The 12,139-nt window shown below is 32.5% G+C and overlaps 1 long non-coding RNA gene across 1 annotated transcript; it reads left to right on the top strand.

Annotated features, from left to right (window-relative positions):
• The first annotated feature begins 301 nt into the window (after positions 1-301).
• LOC126881454 (uncharacterized) lies at positions 302-3,034 on the top strand. Its single transcript, XR_007696857.1, has 3 exons — positions 302-1,118; positions 1,754-1,911; positions 2,854-3,034. It is a non-coding gene; the product is annotated as an uncharacterized LOC126881454 (long non-coding RNA).
• The last annotated feature ends 9,105 nt before the right edge of the window (positions 3,035-12,139 follow it).

The following is a 12,139-nucleotide window of genomic DNA, read 5'->3' as shown; positions in this document are numbered from 1 at the left end:
GCAAATATTAAAATCATAAAATTGCAAAAATGTACTGAAAATCAGTAGTCAAATAATAAATGAATAAAAGTCAGCAAAGATAAGGTATACGTTGATAAATATGTAAAAAAATCATAAAAAATTGTATCATTGCGTCCTATAATAACTTAATATGAGGGTAAAAAAAATCTTTGTATATTGATAAATATTGGTAATAGAATAGAATAATTAAGTAAGAATAGGTAAACTTGAAACATATATTAATGTAATTAAGGTAGCACATAATTTTTATACTTTATACTTTATATTAATCAGGAAATACCATAAAAATAGCTAATACCCTAACAACACACAACATTCCAGGAATGTACTACCAAAGTTCTATCAATATTTGAATGTCCTGGACATTTAGGGAACATTCGGTGAACATCTGTTTAAATTATTCCTGGAATGTTACCATAAGACATTCTGTGAACATACTACCAATGTTCCTATATTTTAAGTTGCGAAATAATACATACGTGTAAGAGATACAACATTACTTATAACATACCAGACAAACTAAGTGACATTTTAGGCCTACAGTGCAATAATATGTCAAATTTAAAGAGTTTCCCAAGTTCAATTAATACAATATTATAAACATACAAATGTAATAAAAATTATTGTTCGCGAATATTCAATTTGGAATGCGATTTTGTTAATAAAAAAAATACTTATAACTTATGCAAAACCCAAGAGAGGCATTTATATTTATTTCTTTTGCGTTCATTTTCAAATTCGCCGTGCATATATTTTTGTGCATGGCGCTTGAGAGGGCATCACGTGACTAAAAACGACCAACCAACGACCTCGCTTCGGCCATCTTGGCATCTTCATCTTGGCGACTGGCGACCTTGCCCGGCCTTGCCTTGCCGTGGATTGTTTGTATTATTTGTGCTTTTTAAGAATATTTTTTTAATTCGGATACTTTTATAATAGCTTTAATAGTATTATTAACATAGTGCATAAAATGGTGTCCTGTTTTTAACGCAGTTGGAGTAGCAGAAACAAATGTAGATAAAAAAATCTGCAGGAATAACGTTTCAATTATGACAGAAGCTCAAAACAAATGACTGAATGAACAGCCCTATTAAAAGGTTAGTATGCAAATATGTAAACGAAAGCATGCCCTGTATTTCAGAAAATAAATTAATACTATTAATACCCTAATAATACTATTCATAAAAAATCTTTTAAGTAACGTAGATATAACAAAGTGAATAAAAGGCATAAATCAGAAGAATTATTATTTTATTTTATAAGTTAATAATTGGTCATATCCATTTATTATTTTAATAATAATTGTGAATAAGCCACAAACTTCGCTTATTCCTAACTAAAATAGTAAATAGAGATAGGTAATAACAAAAGGATTTGTAAAACTAAAATAATTCTTTTTGCGTTTTTGCTAGTGTATGCGTTTATAAATAGGATGGTAGACCACACACTATAATATGCAGTACCAACTAATGAATACACAGAATATTATAGTCGATTTGCTAAACTCAGTCTCAGTACTAATTACTGTAATTTTGGCAAAATTGGCCAAAAACAAAAAAAATTACCTACTAAAATCACTAGCCAGTTGTGTCTGAGTTTGGGGAACGGACTATACTAATAAACAATTTCTAAGCTGTTTTATAATAATTTTGTGAGTTCATTAATCATATTTTTTATTTAAAACTAAAATTTGTTAATAATGCTTAGTAATGCATATATTTTGTATTTTTAGCTTTCCAGAAGATCCTGCGAAGAAGACATGAAGTATAGATCAGATTTGTTAATAGAGGAGTATGTTCAAAACACTTTCTAGAAAAAGATATTGACAGAACTTCACTTTCATCTGTTCGTTTGAGAGACTGTGCTGTTCCAATAGCTTATGTCACACAGGTATATGCATAACCTAATTAATAATACAGTCCGTACAATATAGATACTGTTGTAATTCATTATCTACATCGGAGATCTAAGTTGACATTGTTGCCCAACTGCAAAAAATTTTTGAATTCATTTTAAGTCAAATATATCACATAATTATTGCGAAGTAGATTATACAACAAAACAGATTAATATTCAATGTAAATAAATAAAAACATCAGAAATCGAAAACAAGAATTAAGGTATAATCTTATGTTACAGTTATTAAGGTACCAAGGGTATTATAGGGATATACGTTGACCGAAAGCGTTATTATTATAATACCTGTGGTGCCTTCAACGTTTAATGTCCGACTAAATTATTCTTTATATGCGAAAAATTTGAACGAATTTTGAATTGATTAGTTTTTAAATAAGTACATTTACCAGTAACAGTAGTAACGTAATTGTGGTAACCATAGTTTTACTTAGGTTGATATTTGTCAACTTGACAGTATCTAAGTCGTTATTTAAATTTAATGCCCAAGGGCGTTATATCGTACTTAACAGACTTCGAAATGTCATTATTTGTCAAATAATGTACCAGTAGGACATTAAAGTAAATAATAAAAACAATAAATATAATGAATACTAAATACTTATTTGTTTGTGAAAAATCTATTTCTTTGTGGCTTTTTTGTAATTAATTATTCTAATGGGGAAATAAGCCACAATTTACTTGAAAAAATAATTTTATTAAGGTTTCTACTTCCACATCGGATGTCGTTGTCAAAATACAAAATGTTCATTATTATTATTTTATTTATTAAATATTATTTATTATTTATTTAAATATTATTTAATATTTATTTTTTTATTATTATTATTTATGCATATTATTACCTGTAAATAATATTTCTTTTGATTGTTAATTGTAAAGGATAGAAAAATTACCTTTTATTTTATTTTCTTTTAGAATCAGCTGAGAGAAGTGGTCTACAAAAAACCAGAAAGGAAACAGAATATGTGGCTACGAAAAGCAAAAGAAAGGTTTACAAAGCAAATGTGACACATTTTTTTATAATATTTAGGAATGTCAGCAAATTACATTAAAAAATGTATGTAAAGATTTTTTGCAATAAAAATGTTTATATTTATCAAGGATGTATTATTTGGTATGGCCATATATCGTCAGTGATGTGACAGTACCTCCTATCTGTTTTTTTCAAGAGATTTGTAAGATAGACTAAAAACTTGTTTCGGCCACCTCCTGTTTTCATATATTTTTTGACTTGTTTTGCAGTAAATTCAACTATCTATTTACTACAAAAAAAGTCAGAATACGTACGAAACCAGAAAGTGACCTTAAAAAATGTTTTTTGTCTCCTGCAAACCTCATGAAAAAACATATAGGAGGTATTGTCACATTACTGACGATATATTTCAGTGAATGTCTAAAAAATATACTGTGAATGTTCAAAGAACGTTCGTAGACATTCATGGAATGTTCTAACAAGACATTCAGTCTAAAAATATACTGTGAATGTCCAAAGAACATTCATGGAATGTTCCAACAAGACATTCAGTCTAAAAAATAGACTGTGAATGTCCAAAGAACATTCGTAGACATTCATGGAATGTTCCAACAGAACATTCTAAGAATATTTAAAATGCTGACACAGCACTTTCCTGGTACTTTCCAGGGACATTCGTGTGCATTTGGGGACATTCCAGGAATGTTTTCAATGTCCTGTGTGTACATTCTAGGAACATTCATGGAATGTTTTGTGTTATTAGGGTATGGACTTACCACTTTTACACGTCTTTGTTCGTATCACAAGTCCTCGCTGCACGTTCCATAGCATTGTCCATTGTCCATTGTCCCACGATGTTCCATCTCCATACTATTCCATTCTCAGCTCCGCGTCGGCCTGATGTCTCCATCCATTTTACATATACCACACTGTTGTCTAAGGTGGTCTAGGTGCCTGAACATTGACGTGTTTCTTCATACCTGTCCTGTTTACCAGTCCTGAGTTCTTCCCTGGTTCTGGATCGCCATATGACAGCCCTGGGCACTAAGGCTATCTTCTCCCGGTGAGGGTGGTTATCCCTTATCCGAGGGGTGGAATAATTGATACGCTTACTTGTTGAGTTGGTTTATTTACACTCGCATTAGTATAAGCTGGTAGCACCTCACCCAAAGAACATCTCGTGTAGAAAGAGACACTATCTTTAATGTGGAAATATTACGTCTGATCACCAAAACAGAATGACGAATGTCCAATATAATAATAAAGAATTCCCTTGTTATAGTTTAACTGTTTATATATTTAGAACTGCCTATTCAGCATCGACCATGAAAAGTGTTTATAATTGACTCTGCAATTATTAGTGAATCGTGATCTTGGCTAACAATATTTATATAATCGAATGAAGGTTGTAATGTTGTTTTGATGACATAAATAACTGAAAGTAATTATCGTAGATAATTACAGGGTGTTTTTAAGATATATCTACTGAGTACAGATGAATTCTTGTACATATGCAACAAGGCCGTTAACCAGTATTATGGATTAAATGACAGTTCTAAATAAATAGAACTGGACAGTGGAAACAGTTCTAAATAAATTCAACAGATAGCGTCCACCATAAGTATAGCGTTCCGTTTCCTGATAAAAACTCATTTTTCTCGGTTGTGTATTTTGAAAACGGGCCATAGGAAACTCGATGTAAAATTCTAAACTGTTGAATTCCTGCTTCCCTAATTATTTTACATCAGTCATCAAAAGACATTAGAAACTTTGTAGATGATTGAAATCTGTATTAAAAACAACTTAAAATTGTTCTACGAATTAAACATTCCAAAATTTTGTAAAAATTTATTCCTTTCATTTGCCCCATACTCTATACAGGGCCGGATTTACATGTTGAACCCTACTAAGCATTAATATTTCTGGCGCCCTACGCCTTGATCGCCCCCCAACCCCCTTATAACCAACCAACTTTTGGCTTTACCAAGCTCTACCAAAAAACCAGCCAACGACTGATTATATCCTTTTACTTTACTTAAAGTTGTAGTTTTTATACTGAAGCTTGTACTGACTTTTTGTAATCGTTCTAAAACGGTACTCCAAAATATGAACAAAAATACTGTCTAGTGATTCAAGGTTTAATCTTAGAGCAGATGCATCACTACGGCATGAAGGTTTTTCGTTCCTGCCATTCTCTATTAGTTTTAAATATTCTTTAATTGCCGACCAATTTTCTTTCAAAGCTCGACAAGCATCGTTTCTCGCTAACCAAGGTGTTTTAGATAGGCTTTGAAGTACCACAGAGCATTTTGGTTCAAATAAAGCTCCCATCGATGTGTTGAACTTGTGAAAAAATTGTACAGTTCTTGAAGTAGACAAAAAAAGAAACAGCAACCACACATGAACTAATGGCCACAGATCCTACCAGATTTAAGGAATGAGAGGCACGTGAGACATACTCAGCCTGAGGACATAGTTTTTTGATTCTGGTTTGAACACCTGAGTCCCTGCCATATTACTGGCATTGTCATATGACTAACCACGGCATTTTGTGATATCCAAATCGAATTTATCACAAACATCGATAATAGCATTTACAATCTCTTCAGCTTTGTGTCCAACTTTAGGCAAAAACACAAAAAGCGTTCTACGGGTATGCCATCTCTAGTTATATTCCTTAATACCAACGTTAATTGGTCAATATGAGATGTGTCTGGAGTGGAGTCTACCATAATCCCAAAATATTTTGCTTAAGTATAACTTCTTCATATGTTGACTAGGAAATGTATGAAGTTGTACCTGAACCTCCATCGCCATATACTTTCAATTGCTCTTCAAGAAAGGAGTCAAATTCGAATAAAATTGTATTAAATCTAAAAAGATGCCTTGATCAAACAGTCCTAAATATTTATGGCTACCACAAAAAGCTAATCCTTTTGTGAATAGAAATTTTACAGCGGCAACAACACGCTTAAGAACATTCCTCCAGTTTTTAGTTTCCTTATTTAACTGATCAGCAAGACTTGAACTAACGTCCTTTTATTTGACCTCTCAGTTTTAATGTTTTCTGGTGTGACTTATGACAAGGACAATTTTCGTGGTCTACCACTCTTTGTGAAGCATTTTTCCAATCATTAAAACCGGTTGTAAATGCATTTGCGTTAGCAAGTGTAACAAAAATAAGAAAACTTCTGTTGGAGTGAAAGTAAAAAGAAAGATATACTCCAACAGAAGAAAGGGAAAAAAATAAATAAATAATGGGACATAGATGTAGAGAGATGGGCTGTAAAGAAGAGATAAGAGGTGAGTGTAAAGAAAAGGGTGAAGTGGCTTCTACGTTGAGAACCCTAATAGCACAAGGACGTCCAATGGACGTCCATTGGACGTACTTCACGGACTTTAGGGACGTCCATTGGACGTCCGTTTTCGTCCGAGGAACGTCCTTTATACGTCCTATTTTGGTCCAAATGTCGCGCTACCGAACGTCCATTGGACGTCCATCTAAGGTCCGAGGGGACGTATATTGGACCTTAATCGGACGTAATTTGGACGTTGATCGGACGTCCTAGGGGACGTAAATTGGACCTTAATCGGACGTAAAGTGGACCTTAATCGGACGTAAATTGGACCTTAATCGGACGTAAATTGGACCTTAATCGGACGTAAATTGGACCTTAATCGGACATAAATTGGACCTTAATAGGACGTAAATTGGACCTTAATCGGACGTAAATGGGACTTTAATCGGACGTAAATTGGACCTTAATCGGACGTAAATTGGACCTTATCGGACGTAAATTGGACCTTAATAGGACGTAAATTGGACCTTAATCGGACGTAAATGGGACCTTAATCGGACGTAAATTGGACCTTAATCGGAAGTAAATTGGACCTTAACCGGATGTTCTAGGGGACGTGAATTGGACCTTAACAGGACGTCCAATTTTGGTCCAAATGCCACGTTGCCAAACGCCCAATGGAGGTCCACTTAACATCCGAAGGGACGTTCGGTGGACGTCAATTGGCCTTCATAGGACGTCCCAGTTTGGTCCAATGTCTTGCTGCCGAACATCCATCTAATGTCGTGGGAAATAAAAAATATATTTTTTAAGGAACTTATATTACATCTTATATTAAATTACAATTATTGGATATTACATTATTTACATTAAATTACAATACACTTCTCCAAGAAATTAACGCACCACCTTAAATATGGGGTATTTTTGATGTCTCGTATTTCCTAAACCTGTTGTTTCATCTAAGTGATTTTTTTATAATATTATAGCCTAGGCTATAGGTTACCTCCTTAAGCTTGTCATGCACAGGCAGCTATGCTGTAATATATGTACATTATATCATATCGCTCTCTATAGTAATGAGTGAGCCTGCAGACAGGAAACAAATGGTTCCGTATGTGCAGGCTCACTCATTACTATAGAGTGCGATGTGATATAATATATATTACAGTATAGCTCCCCGTGCATGACAAGCGTAAGGAGGTACTTAACCTATAGCCTAGGGCCTAGGCTAGAATATTATAAAAAAATCACTTAGATGCAACAACAGGTTTAGGAAATTCGAGACATCAAAAATGCCCAATTTTTAAGGTGGTGCGTAATCGGTTGTATATACAGGGTGTAACAAAAATACACGTCATAAATTAAATCACATATTCTGGGACCAAAAATAGTTCGAATGAACCTAACTTACCTTAGTACAAATATGCACATAAAAAAAGTTACAGCCCTTTGAAATTACAAAATGAAAATCGATTTTTTCGATTATATCGAAAACTATTAGCGATTTTTTATTGAAAATGGACATGTGGCAGTATTATGGCAGGAATATCTTAAAGAAAAATTATGGTGAAATTTGTGCACCCCATAAAAATTTTATGGGGGTCTTGATCCCTTAGATCCTCCCAAACTTTTGTGTACGTTCCAATTCAATTTTATTATTGTGGTACCATTAGTTAAATTCAATATTTTTGTTTCTTAGTATTTTTCAGATAAGGCAGTTTTTATCGAGTTGCGACTTCTTTTTTAACATGTCTACATAAAAATTTTATGGGGGTTTTGTTCCTTTAAACCCCCCAAATGTTTGTGTACGTTCCAATTAAACTATTACTGAGGTACCATTAGTTAAACAGAATGTTTTTAAAACTTTTTTGCCTCTTTGTATTTTTTCGATAAGGCACATTTTATCGAGATCTGGCTTCTTTTTTAATATGGTTCAAAATATACCTAAAAATGTAAAGCATAAATAAGTCTGCATATTATTACCAAGTCTCCATAATCGTACTTAACCATATACAAATATGTGGTGGATTTGACAAATATTCAAAATATTTCGATAAAAATTGACTTTTCGAAAAAGCAATAAGAGGCAAAAAAGTTTTTAAAACGTGTTTAAATGGTACTACAATAATAATTAAATTGAAACGTGCACAAAAGTTTGGGGGGGTTTAAAGGAACAAAACCCCCGAAATATTTTTATGGGGTGTCCAAATTTTACTATAGTTTTTTCGTAAGATACTGCTGCCATAATAATGCCACATGTCCATTTTCAATAAAAAATCTCTAATAGTTTTCAATATATTGGAAAAAATCACTTCATCTTGTAACTTCAAATGAGTGATAAAGGCACAGAGACTTAGATGGCGAGGTCACATTGAAAGGATGCCAAACACGAGGACTCCAAAAATGGTACTAAACTACACTACAGCTTCAAGAAAGAGAAGAGGAAGGCCGAAAAATAGATGGAAGCAAGAGGTCGAAAAAGATTTGGAAAGAATGGTGCTACAGGGTCAGAAAAGAAAAATGAATAACAGGAAGGAATGGAGAAAAATCACATATCAAGCCAGAGAAGATCTCAGTACATAAAGAAACGTGAAAATGAAGAAAAAAACAAACTTTTCAAGCCATGGGCCTCTAAAGCCCTTAGTGCTATTATATATATATATATATATATATATATATATATATATATATATATATATATATATATAGAATTAAAAAATAGCCAGAGCAAGGACCCGGATGGAATGAACACAAAAATAATCAAGGCAATTAAACACAATATTAGCTTACCTTTAACTAAACTAATAAACTACTCAATTTCATCCTGCATTTTTCCTTCAGTGTTTAAAACTGCGAAAGTCATACCTCTCTTTAAACGTAAAGGTTCGGCTGATGATCATAATAACTTTCGTCCAATTTCTCTTTTGCCAATTCTTTCCAAAGTGTTTGAGAGAATCCTAAAGAAGCAGATCAATGACTATTTTGAATCTAATCGGCTTTTTGCAGTGCAGCAATTTGGATTTAGAAAAAACAAAACAACAACACTTGCTATCGATCATTTTACAGGCAGTATTTTGGAAGGATTTGAAAACTTTCTTGATACCCTTGCCTCGTTCCTTGATCTTACTAAAGCTTTTGATTGTGTCACTCATAGTATTCTTCTTAAAAAATTACATGCCTATAATTTTCATCCTATGTCTATTCAATTGATTGAGTCTTATCTATCAGATAGATTTCAATATGTGTTTTTTAACCAGCTTAAATCTGATAAAAAACCTTTGATGTATGGAGTGCCTCAAGGGTCAGTTCTAGGTCCAATATTATTTCTCATTTATATAAATGACTTGGGATTTTCACAAGAGGGCCCGGTAAGCACAGTCCTATTTGCTGATGATACTACATGCTATCAAAGTTACCACCCTTCCCAAATCAGTGATACTGATCTTGAGACCACAGAGAGCAATTTGTTCCAATGGTTTTTGGCAAATCGTCTCTCTCTCAATAACTCAAAATCACAAACAGTGAACTTTACCCTAAGACATAACACCATTACACATCCCATTTTAACAGATTGTTCACAGGAAGCTAAATTTCTTGGTGTTTATCTTGATCAGGGACTCACTTGGGAACGGCACATACTGAAACTTTCCCAAAAGCTCTCAAGCCAACTCTTTTTATTTAGAAACCTATCTAAGGTTACCTCCCTTCAAACCCTTCTTACATCATATCACAGCAACTTTCACTCACGACTAACTTATGCAATCCTTTCCTGGGGACACTCTTGCCATATAGATAAGGTGTTTGGTCAGCAGAGAAAGTGTATTCGCATAATCACAGGTCAGGGTTATCGGGACGATTGTAGGCAGTCTTTCAGAAACCTGAGGATTCTCACACTACCTTCTGTGTACATTATGCAGTGCCTGTTGTATGTTCATCAAAATGTAGATCTGTATAAAACACAACAGCATACTTATCAGACTAGAAATCATGATGCCCTTGTACCAGACTTCAGTCGACTTGAGAGGACCAGAAATGGAACCAGATACCTAGCATTGAAATTTTATAACTGTATACCAATATCTATTAAAAGTCTGGATTTTAACCAATTTAAGAGACAAATTAAAAATTATCTTCTGATGGGTGCTTTCTACTCATTTGAGGAGTACTTCAGATCTAAATTTTGTTTTGTCCTGTAATTTAATTAGTGTTTAGTTTTTAAAATAGGTTTTTTTTTACTGAAGTACTGTCAACTTTTAATGTAATTTTAGACAATTTTAATTATTGCTGACCTGTAAAAGTACATTTGTACATTATTACCAATAAATACTCTACTCTACTATATATATATATATATATATATATATATATATATATATATATATATATATATATATATATATATATATATATAACTTCAAAGGGCTGTAACTTTTCTTGTGTGCACATTTGTACTAAGGTAAGTTAGGTCCAATCAAACTATTTTTGGTCCCAGAATATGTGATTAAATTTATGACCTGTATTTTTGTTACACCCTGTATATATCTACATACTTCGTCTAATTTACTAACTGTTATTTATTTTAACTGAAATATTTAGGCGGTAGGTGTGTTCTTTTTTAGAATCACTTTGCCGAGTACAATGGAATTACAGCCACTAGACATATTTTATTATATACGCGTAGAAATAATATTTGAAGATTTCTATTAATGTTAACCTAAAGAAATACACAATAATATGTTTCATTTAATTTGTATAAATGGATTATAAAGCGTTTTTATGAAGCAGATTTGTTCGGATCACACTGTAACTGTAATCGAACGAAGGTGACATTTTAAAATAAATTGGTAACATTTATTTGACAGTTACGGTGATGACACTTCATATTTGTTTATATTCTTTACTATAAGTATCTGTTTTATTTATTATATTTACTGTTTTTATTATTTACTTTACTATAAAAAGATCCTCTACTATAAAAATATAAATTTCACCTAATTTTATAACGACTTGAAATAATCGAGGTATCTGACAACTTTTTTAGTTGTTATTGTAGACAAACTTATACAAAGAAACCTACCAGCTTTTTGCCAAGAGTTCGGAGCCGTTTTTTAATTATTAACAATGCAGTGCAAAAACTCTTGCACTGCAAATCTTAAAAGATTATAACTTAATTCTTGTTCTCTATTTCTTAAGTTTTTACTTATTTACATTGAATATTAATTTGTTTTGTTGTATAATCCACGTTTACAATAATTATGTGATATATTTGATTTAAAATGGATTCAGGATCTTTTTATACTGGCAACTATGTCAACTTAGATCTCTGGCGTAGATAATGACCTGCAACAGTAAGTAAATTAGATGGACTGTAGGTTATATTTGGACATTCCCTGGATATAGTCACTGATGTGACATACCTCCAATTTGTTTTTTCATTAGTTTTGTAAGAGAGACTAAAAACTTTTTTTATAGTCACCTCCTGTTTTCATATATTTTTTGACATGCTTTGTAGTAAATTCAACTATCTATTTACTACAAAACATGTCAAAATTTACATGTGAAAGCAGATGATCCTAAAAATGGTTTTTCATCTCCTACAAAATTCATGAAAAAGCAGATAGGAGAATTATTGTACATTACAATTCTCTGATGTTTGGGAAAAAGGGCTTAAGTCAGAATTGCACATCGATAATGTTTTGATGATTTCTACAGTACTGTAGTAGATTCTACTGTACATACAGTTTACATCTACAACAGTTTTTTTCTGGTCCAGAAATCATCAAAACATTATCAATGTGCAATTCTGACTTAAGTCCTTTTTGCCAAACATAAAAAAACAATCTGGTCATAACTGACCAATGAGCAATTTTAATTTAACCTAAATTACTACTGTTTCTTAAAATGAAGAGCTTACCCCATAGCGTCT

This window comes from Diabrotica virgifera, chromosome 3 (assembly GCF_917563875.1).
Source record: "Diabrotica virgifera virgifera chromosome 3, PGI_DIABVI_V3a".
Taxonomy (NCBI): Eukaryota; Metazoa; Arthropoda; class Insecta; order Coleoptera; family Chrysomelidae; genus Diabrotica; species Diabrotica virgifera.
The sequence above is the reverse complement of the archived record's forward strand: the minus strand, read 5'-3'. Positions and strand labels throughout refer to the sequence as shown.